This window comes from Silene latifolia, chromosome 6 (assembly GCF_048544455.1).
Source record: "Silene latifolia isolate original U9 population chromosome 6, ASM4854445v1, whole genome shotgun sequence".
NCBI lineage: Eukaryota > Viridiplantae > Streptophyta > Magnoliopsida > Caryophyllales > Caryophyllaceae > Silene > Silene latifolia.
This window is the reverse complement of record NC_133531.1, coordinates 98,990,117-99,004,356: the sequence shown is the minus strand read 5'-3', so window position 1 is coordinate 99,004,356 and position 14,240 is coordinate 98,990,117.

The window sequence follows — 14,240 nt, the reverse complement described above, 5'->3', positions numbered from 1 at the left end:
GGGTCATGAGTAGGGTAGTTCTCCTCATAAGGCTTCAATCGCCTAGAAGCATAGGCAATCACTTTACCATTCTGCATCAACACACATCCCAACCCATTCTTCGAAGCATCGGTATAAACCTCAAAATTCTCGCTTCCTTCAGGCAATGCTAAGACAGGAGCTGTGGTCAAACGCTCCTTTAATGTTTGGAACGCCGTCTCACAACCCTCATCCCAACGAAACCTGTTCTCTTTCCTCATCAACGCTGTCATCGGTCTAGCTATCTTGGAGAAATCTTTCACGAACCGCACTTTGTAGTATCCGGCTAAACCCAAGAAACTTCTAACCTCTGCAACATTCTTTGGTGCTTCCCATTTTGTCACTGCCTCAATCTTCGCCGGATCCACGCCTACTCCATCTTTAGAAATTACATGCCCTAGAGAAAAGCAACTTTCTCCAACCAAAACTCACACTTAGACAGCTTAGCATACAACTCATGATCTCTCAAAGTCTGCAACACGATCCTCAGATGCTCCTCATGCTCCTCCTTAGTCTTAGAGTAGACTAAGATATCATCTATAAACACCACTACGAATCGATCCAAAGCGTCAAGATCCTATTCATCAAGTCCATAAACACTGCCGGCGCATTAGACAACCCAAACGGCATCACCACATACTCATAATGGCCATACCTCGACGTGAAAGTTGTCTTCGGTATGTCCACATCTCTAATCTTTACACGATGGTACCCGGCCTCAAATCGATCTTAGAAAAGACCGTTGCACCACTCAACCGATCAAACAGGTCATCTATCCTTGGCAAAGGATACTTGTTCTTTATCGTCACACGGTTCAACTCCCGATAATCTATGCACGACCTCATACTCCCATCTTTCTTCTTTGAACAGAATCTGGTGCTCCCCAAGGCGATACACTCGGTCTAATGTGCCCCTTTTCTATCAAATCATCCAATCGCTTCCTAAGTTCCTCCATTTCCTTAGGACCCATACGGCACGGTGCCTTAGAGATTGGCCCCGTCCCTGGCTTCAACTCAACGGTGAAATCTATCTCCCTCTTCGGTGGCAACCCCGGAATCTCCTCCGAAAAACATCGCAAACTCCCCACCCACTGGTATCTCGTCAATAGGGCTCTCTATCCGGTCATCTCTCACATGGCACAAAATCAGAGGACATCCCTTCCTCAGATACGACTTCAAGGTGACAGCTGCAATCAACTTAACTTTGGGTTTAACTAGAAACCCACGATAAGACACACTTACACCCTTAGGACCTCTTAGGGACACTTTCTTTTGATGACAGTCTATCTTAGCCTTATACTTTCCTAACCAATCCATCCCAACTATCATCTCAAAACCATTAAAAGGAAACTCTAGCAAGTCTACGGGGAAATCGACTTGCCCAACTATCAAAGATACATCTCTAAACAACCTCCCACACGATACGAGACTCACTTAGAAGGTATGAATACTTGCTCTTTAACGGACTCATATACTCTCAAACCCAATCGCTTTACATGACTCGAAGACACAAACGATTGAGAAGCCCCCGAATCAAACAAAACAAACGTAGGAATACCATTAACAAGGAATGTACCGGTGATAACGTGCGCATCCTCCTCAGCTGCCTTCTTCTCCATCATGAACAACTTGCCATCGGTCTTCCGCCCACCTCCCGGACAAGATTAGTTGATGCGTCGGCTTAGCACCCGACCCTTGGTTGTTGTTGTTGTTCATCGGTGTCTTCTGATAAGAATTACCGCCGTTGCGGTTGCCTCCACTCGGTAGCTCGACTTCCCGGTTTGGCCATGATCCCGCCGCCGTGTTGCTCGCAAAGCTCGCGCAGTCTCCGGAAAGATCCGGTGCACTCGTGCACTCATGTCTCTTGTGGCCTACGCCACCACAACCAAAGCAGGTCACTCCCCATGTTGTTGCTCACACTCCCACGACCTCTCCCAAAGGAAGTTCCAAAGACTAAACCCGGATCCGAAGAAAACCCCTTAGCGATTGTGGTTGCCTTTCTTGTAATTAGATTGGCCACCACCCTCGCTCTCCGACTTCCTCTTCTCACCACCAGACCTCTCCTGAGCCATCTCCACTAGTCTCTCAGCTCTCCCAGCCCTCTCATATGCCTCCTTCACATCAGTGAGGACTCCCACGGGTAACTTATCCATAATCTTCGTGGTTAGTCCACTCTCAAACCTCAAAGCCAAATTCTCATCACTCAAACCCATGTCCTCTGCATATCTAGATTTCTCATTGAACGCTGTAGTACTCGCCACGAGACATCTCAAAGAGTCATCTTAAACTTATCAAACTCCTCCCTCAACTTACTCCTCACATGTTCCGGCACAAACTCCTTCCTCACAGCCCTACGAAACTCCTCCCAAGGTATAGCAGGTAATCCTTGGTTGGTATACAACTCCTTAGCACTCACCTTCACCGAATCCCACCACTTGCCAGCTGCCTCCCTCAGATAAAATGCAGCCTGATCCACTCTCATCTCATCCGGACAATGGACTAAGTCCAGTATGTTTTCCATCTCCCTCAGCCAACTATCGAGAAGGTTAGGCTCCTCAACTCCCTTGTACTCCTTTGGGTTGAACCTTGCAATATAAAGGCCGACTTTAGCGGGGTCAACTTCCTTCTCCTTTTCCTTATTCTTGTCCTCGTTCACTTTCTTTGGGGTCTCGAAAGAGCGTCCTGGTGCTCTAACATCTTAACGATGTCATCCATAGTCATAAGCTCTGCTCTAGCGTACAAGGCATTTTTCTTGGGCGGCATCTTGAAACTATACGTATACAAGAAAGGGTAAACATGAACATGCGTACTAAACTTCAAAACACGAAAACTCGCTGCCCAGAACCTACTCGATCGAGTATCCAAACCCACTCGATCGAGTGACGGGTTACTCGATCGAGTGCCCCTATGTACTCGATCGAGTACCCAAACTCCAGAACCAAACAGACCTTCTGATCTCTAACCCACTCGATCGAGTATATAGGCTACTCGATCGAGTGACCCCCTACTCGATCGAGTACCCCTAGCTACTCGATCGAGTGCCCCAAAACGCGATTCTGGTCTCAATTTCGCCAAAAACCTATCCGATCGAGTCAGTCTTACTCGATCAAGTACCACTAATACGTAAAGGCTACCCGCATATTACGTCACATACTAGCATTGCTAACTTTATAAAAATCGCATGATATCATAATCAATATGCTACGCATCTATTCTACTTATCAATAAAATCAAATCATCATGCTATAAAAGCCACATCATAAATCATTCAACATGTTATCATCTCATTAACATGTTTCAACATATAATCATTTTCTTTCACATGCTCAACCTCCTATTTTCAACACCAAACAATCAACATACTTCATCACCTTGTTGCACAAGTTACTAAGCACACACATGACTCAACACACATTTCCCCCATGTGACCGGTTCAAAGTTTGTAGGGCGACCCCAGCGACTTTAGGACGTCTCCCAAGCCTTTGCACTAGCTCCTACAACTTTTACCCCGGGTTCATTTTAATTGACTCCCTATGTTCATTAAGTTCATTGGTTACAGGTTTCAGGATCGTCGCTCTGATACCATTTGTAACACCCCCATACTCCAAGTGCCTTACCAGGACCACTCAGGTATGGAGACATCACCATCTCGGTTGCCCGAGGTATGATAATCAAATAGACAAAATAGAAACAACATTTATTATAATAGTTTAATGAAAGAATACAATCCTCGAAACCAAACTGAAAGTGCAATACATTATTCAAACTGTCTGTTCTCAACTGAAATGTAAATAAAGACTAAACTACAGCGGAAGACTCTATCGTCATGTCGTGGCCATCCCCAGCTATCCAGTACCATCTCTATACCTGCTCAATATCGCTCACCATCCCCGAATGGATCACCGCAGTTTTACAAAACAACACCGGTCGATTACTAATCACACAATCAATATAGACAACAAGTAATAAGGCAAACAGACAGTGAACCGCGCACACACACACACACACACCAACCAACCGTCTCAATCACCGATCGTCCACTGGACTACCGCGATGGGGGACCGCACCGTTCCCACCTAAGCCCCGCTCATCGTACGAGCGATAACCTTGTATCATTAATGTGCACATCCCCTTTCGTGGCGGGTTCCACTGTAAGGCGAAACTAGGGCGTGAGATCACTCCCGCAAGTGACCCCACTCACCCGAGAACGCATCTCGAGAGCCATCAACAACCATAACCACATTCACAATCACAATCACAATCATATCAAATAACTAACTACAACACATCACCAATATCCCATTATGGGACTAATACTGAGTAGGAAATCCTACCTGGAAAGCAAACACGCAGACGATCTAAACAGCTGTCTCAAAACGGCTCCTCTACGAACTCTCCTCCTATCATACATAACACATAAAGACTACCATTCAATTCCTACTCATAAAATCCCCAATTGCTAAATTAGGGTTTCAACCACCTTATCAAAACATTATAAAACTTATGTTAAAAGCTTACCCTCGACGCAAGGAATCCAACAACACGAAAAACAACGAGAATCGACCGTCGAACTCGGAATCGTTAAGGATGCGATTAGGAAGAAGAACTCGCCGCTTTCTCTCTTAAACAAGTTTTAGGTTTTGGTAAAAGTGTTTTAAAACAAAGACGAATTGGTTTAAATACCCTAATCGCATAATTAACAAAACCCGCGAAAACTCCCCCGTAAAACCGGGCGCTCGATCGAGTACCCAAGGTACTCGATCGAGTACCCCCCTACTCGATCGAGTGCCCGAGCTACTCGATCGAGTGCCCAACAGGTCAGAAACTATTTTATTCTGCAACATACCCTTACTCGACAGAGTAAGGGCTACTCGATAGAGTACCCCCAAGACCATAAATACCGAGTATTACAGTCATGGTATATGGAACCAAGGGTGATTATAATTTATGGCTAAAAAGTTTGTCATAAAAACGATTTGAAACATTTGAAATGGTAAAAACCGATTGCAAATAAAAAATGACATAAAGAGGAATGACGAGAACTAACACGGATGAGTCTGACCCGAGAACCCACAAGAGGCGCGAGCCTCTTTGCATAGCAAAGGGCTTCTGTCTCGGGCCAAAACTCGGTTTTGGCTCGTCTAACCTATGTTTGAATCGTGTTATGCATTGTTCATGCATATAAACTCATAAAAATAGTAAAGACTATGAAATAAATGAGTTGTTTACACCCTCAAACGTACGTGTATTGATGTTTGCGTGGTAGACGACTTTAGAGACGGTTTTCTCATTGTGACTACTCGCGATCAAAGAAGTTTAAAAGAGTGCCTTAAAAAAGGATTTGGTTTTGAAAATATGTTGAATGTTAATTAAAACATGTTGATTGATGAATTGAGTTGGTCAAATGGGTTGGTCGAATGCACGACGACGGTACCAAACAATATGTGTAAGGCTTGTGTTTACGATCGGTAGGTCGTAAACACGTGTCGATTTTGTGACTTAGGAAGTCGGGTCTAGAAGTTTAAGGGAGAGGTGAAGGGGCGGACACTCGCGTGAGGATTATGGTGTGTGATGATGGGTATTTATAGAGAAATGTGGGATGGTAGGTCGGTTGAGTTTGCTTAGAGGCTAAGTAGATGGCCTAAAGAGGCGCGAGCCACCTCGTGATGGAAAGGGGTGTATTGTCCCTTTCAATTTGGACGTGGCCAATTCTCCATCCATTGTTGATATGTGGCATTCATATAAGATGTCGTGTAATAATATGGGCATCAAATAAGATTATTTTGGTGTTACTTGAGGTAGGTGTTTTGTGTGCTTGACTCGGGTTTGACCCGTGTGAGTCGGGATTTGAATTTCGAGTCAATTTTTGGCCAGGTGTCGGTTTTGACTCTAATTAGGGTCATTTCAATGGAAATGACATGATGAAAACATTCATGGCATTATTTTTGACATTCGAGATTTGGGTTGACTCGGGTTGACTCAGGTTATCTCGAGTTGCGGGTTTCTGAGTCGGTTTTGGGTCCGAAGACGGTTTTAACTCTAAATAGTGTTATTTTAATGCAAATGAAGTTAGAAAACTTTTGAAATCATTTTTCATGTCCGAGTAGTGCATTAAACCGTCTCATGTATAGCCAATCCACGCACGCACATCAAAAATACGTTAAGTCCGATCATCATCGGGTGGTTTTTGGAAGGTGTAGATACTGGGTATCTACAGAGCCCCCACTTTGACTGAGACTTGGACAGGGCGAAATTCAAAGTATGGCCTCCAGGTCAATCGAAGATTACAACCTGAAGACCATTGCGACGTCGAGGCGACTCAAAAGGGTTTGAGCCAAGGACCTGCTGTCGGGAAGGGCGACGTCAATGCGACTTGGGGATTCGAGTCAAGGACCTGCCGTTGGGAACATTTTAGAGTCTGTTGACTTTCGAATCGGGTCGTTTAAAGTCCATTAGACTGCGTATAAAGGCTCACCAGCCATAACAAGGAGTCATACCTGAGGCATCTTCGGGATACGTCCTTGAATCTTTTGCGCGCAAAGGCTCGCCAGCCGATGTTGAAGGTGAAGCATTTGGAGGCTCGCCAGCTATAGGAAGGAGTCATACCTAAGGCATCTTTGGGATATGTCCTTGAATGATTTGCGCGCAAAGGCTCGCCAGCCGGTGTTGAAGATGGTGCATTTTGAGGCTCGCCAGCCATATGAAGGAGTCATACCTGAGGCATTTTCGGGATATGTCCTTGACTCGTATCTTGTGTGCGTGCAAAGGCTCGCCAGCTGTGATAAGGAGTCGTACCGAAGGCATCTTCGGGATATATCCTTGAGTTGTACCTTGTTTGCGGACAAAGGCTCGCCAGTTTGTGAAAAGGAGTCGTACCCGAGGCATCTTCGGGATACATCATTGAGTTGTATCTTGTTTGCGGACAAAGGCTCGCCAGCTGTATGTGTTGTAAGGCTCGCCAGCCATGTTGAAGGTGATACGTTTTGAGGCTCGCCAGCCATAGGAAGGTGCGTTCTTAGGCTCTCCAGCCATTGATGGTCGAAAAATCAACTGTGGGAAATAGCCTGAAACATCGGGTTGATGTTGATAGGTTCGGCTATGGAGCAACGAACTCTAACTTGATGGGTGCCCTAAACGATCTCCGTGGGGATGAATCATGTAAGCGAGGCTCTCTGGAAAACCATTTAGGGAGAGCGCTGCGTCGGGATCATAAATGATGTTGCCAGGATCTTTGAAAGACCTGTGGGATTTTCATTTGAAAATCGGCACTCGCTGGGGATTAGAAACTCCTCAGGACTCGCCGGGGATATGAGTTGACGCTCGTTGAGAGGTAGTGTATGCCATGTAATCGACGCAGTTAAAGCCCTTGGACTTGAGGGGTCGCCGTTTGTTGGGAAGAACACAGTACTCAGTTGGAGTGAGTTTGTCTTCTCAAGATTACCTGCATGGTTAGTGACCACACAAATCCGCAGTCTCATACACAAACACGTTGAATGCAAGCATATAAGCACGTAAGTACATAAGCATGTGAGCAGTTAGCATATAAGCAACTAGCACGCAAGCATATAAGCACTTAGGCACATAAGCATGTGAGCAGTTAGCATATAAGCAACCAGCATGTAATATCTCACGCGAAGGGAGATAGAAGTTTTGAATGTTGTGAAGCTTAAAGGCTAGTCTTGTTACTCGTAGATCTGTAATTTAATAGATTGGAGACACGTGACCGTTGCGATATTGACTCACACGGACGTATACTGACAGACTGACAAACAGACGGTCGTGAACGTGATACAAACTTTGTATCGACATGACACAGGGATGACTCTGACAGACTTTGCAAATGTAAGTGCAACTCCTAGCCAAGAAAGGGTGACAACGAGTATCTAATCCCTAAGGTAGAAGGTTCGCTTGGCTGGGGAACATGAATTGATTATCTTCTTCAGACATCTCTGCCTCCGTTTGCTTGTTTGAGATCCCTTCTCGAGGTATGATGATTCGGAGAGCGGAACCAAGACCTCGTCATCGTCCGAACCGAGCACTAGGCCATGGGCGGTTTATTTTAGACTGTAGTTGAGACTCAAAAGATGTTTGAGGTTAGAGGACGGGTGGCGTGTTGAAAGAGAAGCCCCCAGAGTGAGAAGGTGGGAATTTGACAAAAGGAGGAATGGGCGATGTCTTAAGGAAGAAGCCCCCAGTAAAGAGGTATGATATTAATTTTCTGCAGCTGGGTGGGCTGGTTTTGAGGATTGATGCTGATGATTAAGATTGAAATGGGTGTGCGGTTGTGTCCTTGTTGGGGGACTGCCTACGTATTCGCGTGTTTGCGAAATCAAACCAGATCGTAGTTCTGAGCTGGTTTTTGAGGATTGAAAATTGGAAATGTTGTGAAAGGAGTATGTGGTTGTGCCCTTGTAATAGGACTGCCTACGTATTCACGTGTGTGCGAAATCAAACCAGGTCGTAGTACTGAGTGTGTGTGTGCAATGGATTGAAAATTGAAGGTTTGAAAATTGAATGTGCATGGGGGTGTAGTTGTGCCCTTGTAATAGGATTGCCTATGTATTCGCGTGTTTGCGAAATCAAACCAGATCGTAGTTCAGGATGTGTGTTAATTGATTTTGAGATGTATGGTTGTGTCCTTGATGGACTGCCTATGTATTCACGTGAAGTGAAATCAAACCAGATCGTAGTTCTGAATGTGTGCCTAAGCGAGTTGTTAGGACCTTAAAGTGTGAGGGTCACGACGGTAAATTCCGTTTGGTGACTCGAGAAATTGACTTGAGATAATTTCTGCTTGATCATGAATCGAAGAGGTGTAATTTGTGAAAATGTTCCTTATCATGTGAGCACACTAAAAGGTGGACCCTAAGGGTAGACTGTGTATGTCCCGTTCTCGGTAGCAAAGAATTCGAGGACTCCGTACCTGGGTCAGGGTGAAAATGGCTTCAACATTATGGAATGTGGAGCTTGGTAATGACAGGTTTGATTGACAGAAAAAAAATCTGGAGCTAAGGGTCACGACAGTGAATTTCGTTTGGTGACTCGAAGGTTGATTGGGTAGAAATCCCTCTTGATCATGAATCAAAGAGGCATAATTTGTGAAAAGGTTTCTTGTTACATGAGCACACTAAAAAGTGGTCTCTTAGAATGAAACGTGCATGTCCCGTTCCAGGGAGCAATGTTTTTTTTAAGATTCCGTATCTGGGTCAAGGTGGAAATGGCTTCGACATTATGAAATGTGGAGCCTTGTAACAAATGGTTTGTTCGATAGATAAAAATCTGGAGTTTGTATTTTGTGGTGTTTAGGCCGGTGGGTTACGACATGTAATGTGGTGCAGAATGGGGTCTCCGGCTTGATGTGGCCTGAGCACGAAATGGCTGGTAATTAATGTGGGATCAGATTCCCATGTCTGGACCTTAAAAGTTAAGGTGTGATATTTTGCGCTTGAGAGGGGGAATCATCAGAATCCTAAATATGTCTCCCTGTAGCAGTCTCTAGAAGGACTTAGGGGTGAAGCGGTGTTGGTTATGATCTTGAGGGAAATTCCCAGGATCCTAGATAGGTTTCCCCGTAGTAGTCTCTGGAAGGACTTAGGGGTGAAGTAGTGTTGGGTTTGTTTTTAGTTGACGAGCCTTGAGCTCTTATTTTAGCTCTTTCACATTAAGTTTTGGTATTTGTGTTTTGTACCTGTTGTTCCCGGAGTTTGGAAGGAAGAAACGTTGGTCATGGGCTTTGGACTTGTTGGTCCTAGACTTGGTGTTTTGGACTCATGGGTCCTGTATTTTGTATGTTGGACTCATGGGTCCTGGGCTTTAGACTTGTTGGTCCTGGACTTGGTGTTTTGGACTCATGGGTCCTGGATTTTGTATGTTGGACTCATGGGTCCAGGGCTTTGGACTTGTTGGTCCTAGACTTGGTGTTTTGGACTCATGGGTCCTGGATTTTGTTTGTAGGACTCATGGGTCATGGGCTTTGGATCTGTTAGTCCTGGACTTTGTGTGGTTTGGACTTGTTGGTCCGAAGTTTGAAAAGTGACGGTTTTTAAATCCGTCATTTGAAATTGTGGGAAATAACGAATTTGAATTTCGTTATTTCGTTTTTGTTTGAAAAGGACGGTTTTTAAATCCTTCATTTGAAATTGTGGGAAAATAACGAATTTTGAATTCCGTTATTTCATTTTTGAAAAGTGACGGTTTTGCATTTCATCGTTTGGAATTTGTGGAAATAGCGAATTTGAATTTCACTATTTTGTTTTTGTTTTGGCTTTAGCCTTGGCTTTTGCTTTGGCTTTGGTTTTTGCCTTTGTTTTGGCTTGGATTTGCTTTGGCATTGGGTGAATGACTTTTGGCTTGGGCCTTTGATTTTTGCCTTGGGTGAAAGACTTTTGGCTTGGGCCTTTGATTTTGGCCTTTCGCTTTGGCTTTGGGTAAATGGATATTGGCTTGGGCCTTTGATTTTGGCCTTGGCTCTGGTTTTACTTTGGATATATTGGTCTTTTGTCGTCCTTCGTTCGAGGAAGGTAGAGGTACAGACGGGGATGTACCCGTTGGTGAGAGGTTGATATTTGGTGATGGGATGTTTTTGTGGGGGAATGGGCTTTCCTTCCGTCATTGATCATGAACAAGGAGATGTTCTGGTTTGTTATCTAGGTTCGTCGTAGGATCCCTTTGATGGAGAGCTCGTTCTAGATCGGGTGCTAATGAAAGGTTCCTATTGCCAGACATGGAATAGGTAAAGAGAAAGGACACGGAGTTTCGGGTCCTCTACTTACTCGGTACAGGACGTCACTCGAGTGTACTCACATTGAATTGGAACATATTGTTTGTTTTAAATCAATTTTCAAAACAATTCTCGTTATCAACGGGAAATGGCAAAAAGGAGAATATATGATAGTTGGAAATTGTGCTTTTATTTAGATAAATAAGAGGTTAGCACAGACTCGATGAATACGTGTGACTCATGGGGACAACCCCAGTTCGTCACTTAGGAATAAAAGGACAGACACTAGGATAGATATGAGAAAGCCTAAGACTCGGACGCAATCATAGATACGGACTCCTAATCATCACTTTCCTCCTCGAAGGTCTCCTTTGCAGCATCCAGGGGCTTGAATGTCTGGTCTTGAGCATTGACCCACTTGAGCACTTCACTCTCGTTGTTGGGAATGATATGAGGACAAAAGTCAATGAGGCTTTTATCCCCTTGCAGAAAGAGATGTTCATGAGGGTTATTTTAATCACTTGGTTGGCATAGGGATGAAGCCCTCAGTTCATGGTTGTCGATCATATTTTCAATAACATGTTTCAGTTTGAAGCATGTTTCATTATCATGACCATTTCCTCGATGATATTGGCAATAGGCACTGCCTTCCCAGAAATGGGTTTTCCTCTATTCAGACGGGTCCGGAGTGGTCCCGATTGGTTGTAGTTTCCCTCCAGTCACAAGCTTTTGAAGAGCTGCGGCATAGGTTGTGTTGAGGTTGGTGAATGTCCTTTGAGAACGTTCAACCTTGCTGTTTGACTTGAGACATCCAGAAGGATTGTCTTGACTGAGAGGTGCAATTATGATTTTGCCAGCTTCAATCATATCTTGAATGGCATGCTTGAGTTTGAAACAGGTTTCGGTGTCATGGCCCTTGCTTTGATGGTATTGGCAATAGGCTTTACCATCCCAGAATTGTGCTCTTTTGTGTTCGGGTTTGTCCGGAGTCGGACCAATGGGTTGGAGCATTCCTTCTGAAGCAAGTATCTGTTGGAGCTTGTGTTCTCCACAAATTAGTGTGATAACATTTGTAAATCTCTTACTGGTTCACAAGGGTATACTTCGTATTTTAATCAGTTGATTAACGATTACCTAATAACGGTTGGCTTGCTAGAAAGTTTGACGTTATTATCATACAGATGGCGGTGATCAACTGGTCCCTAAAGCTCACACCTATAGGATGTGTTTGAGAGATGTGGTTATAGAAATATAATCACATTGACGCCTTATATGACTAAACAGTTAGTCAATGTGTTGATGAGACAATTATTTAATGAAGATTAAATAATATGAGTTAAGACGAATTAACTGTCAATTCGTAAATTGAATATAATAAGTTATATTTAATTAAATGTATGTAATGTTAGCTTGGACGAATTAATATGTTAATTCGTACTTAAATGTAATCGGTTATATTTAATCAACAAGTTGAATGTGTCATTGTGGTAATAGTAAGGGTACTCAAACCAAGAGGTTATGGGTTCGATCCTCACTAGAAACACATTTTATACATTTTTGGAATAACCGAAAATAAGGATTTTAATCCTTATTATTTCGGTTCCTATGGGCCGAATTTAAGAGAAAAATATCTCCCTCTTTCACCCTAATTTCGGTGACAATAAGAGGAGAATAGGGTTTTTCCTTTAACTGAAATTATTTTCCCATTCTTGCCTCTCATCTCAACAAAACACAAAACCTAAAAATTAATCAGTGATTTTTGGATCGATTCTAGCAAAATCAAAGGGCATATCTCATATCGTCTTGGGTGCAACTAATAGGCGAATATCAACTTTGATATTGTTCTTAGGCCGTATTTGCTAGGACCGAAGGTTATTTCTTAATCCTTTATGCTTTTGTTTTGCAATTTAGTTTTATGACTCGTAATCATCATTTTATTATTCGTTATAATCCTTGAATTTAAAGGGATGCATACAGATGAATCCCACAAGTGGTATCAGAGCCAAGGCCACGAATTTTAATTTTGATGATTTTCATAAAATTGTTTGTAAACAATAATTAGGGTTTGCGAAAAAAAAATATATAATCGGCTGGAATTTTTTTTGAGCCGTGAAATTTTTTTTTCAGCCGATTGTTGCGTTTTTTGTTGTTGTTTTATTTCCATTAGATTTTCATATTGTTGTTTTTTAATCAGTTAAGATAATACTATGATAATTTGTAGATGTTTCGATTTATTAAATCGAGATGTAAATGGAAATCGGTTTTGCCGAATTGATAAAATTTTTGGGGCTGTTTTAATTTTTTTTTAGCCGTGGAATTTTTTTCCTTATGTTTCTGTTACTGTTCACGGATGAACAGTTCTATTAAAAAAAAAAAAATTTATTTTCTGTTTTTTTTAATCGGTTTTTCTTGAAAAACCGATTAAAGTTTTTTGCGGCTGTTTTTGTTTATGCCGATTTGAAAAGCATCCGAGAAAAGTAAGAATTTTTTTTCTATTACTATTCACGTCTCGGTTACTGTTCACGTCTGGACAAATTAAAAAAAAAATTTCTTGTTTTTTTTTGCCGAGACATTAAAAGAAATAAAAGATTTTGTTTTTTTTTTGTTTTTTTTGTTTTTTTTGGCCAATTAGTTATTGTGAAATGGTTCACAATTTAAAGATAACATATTATTTTAAAGCAGTTTAAAATTTGATGGATTAAATTCATATTACAAGTTTAATTTGAATTAAGATTAAATTTAATGTGATTAATTGAGGAATTGTCACTTAATTTGATTTAAATAGGTGGTTTGGATAAAATTAATCAACATAATTAAGGAATTGTGTCATGTATGTTTAATTTATTTTTAGTTGATGCATTTTAGTTGAATGAATCGATTGAATGAATTTAATTTACGTATTTTTGCAATCAGTTGTAATTTGTAATACTTAGTGTGGCCTTAGTTAATTATGTTTTCGTAATGAAGGAAACATAATTTTTATGTAATTATGAGATCTCGAATCTCCTTTATTTTTCCTTTAGTTTTGGGTTTTGAAATTAGAATGTAATAAATAGGTTTATTATGTAAATTTATTTATTGTAATTTTCAAAGAAGACAAAAGATGGAGATTGGGGCTCACTCCCGCTACATGGATCAAGATGGAACATCAAGACAAGCTTCTCGGGTCCAAGGATGGATTCCAAACTTGTATTTATGTTTGTTTTGATAGGATAGGCCACACTAGGACTTTTTATTGTTTTACGTTTTCATTCTTATTGTTTTTCATTCACATGCTAGTTAATGCATCATTTTCCGCCTAAAACTAAACCACCTACTTCTAAAATGCATGAAAATTGACTCATATAGGTTGTATGTTAGTTTTTATGAACATACAGATGTCACAGTCTTATTAAGCCATCACCTTAGTTTATTCATTCTCGCATGCTAGATATTAGTTCACTTAAAATGAATTAAAATAAAGTTGATGGGATCTTCCTCGAAAACGGAAATTGAGACTAGTC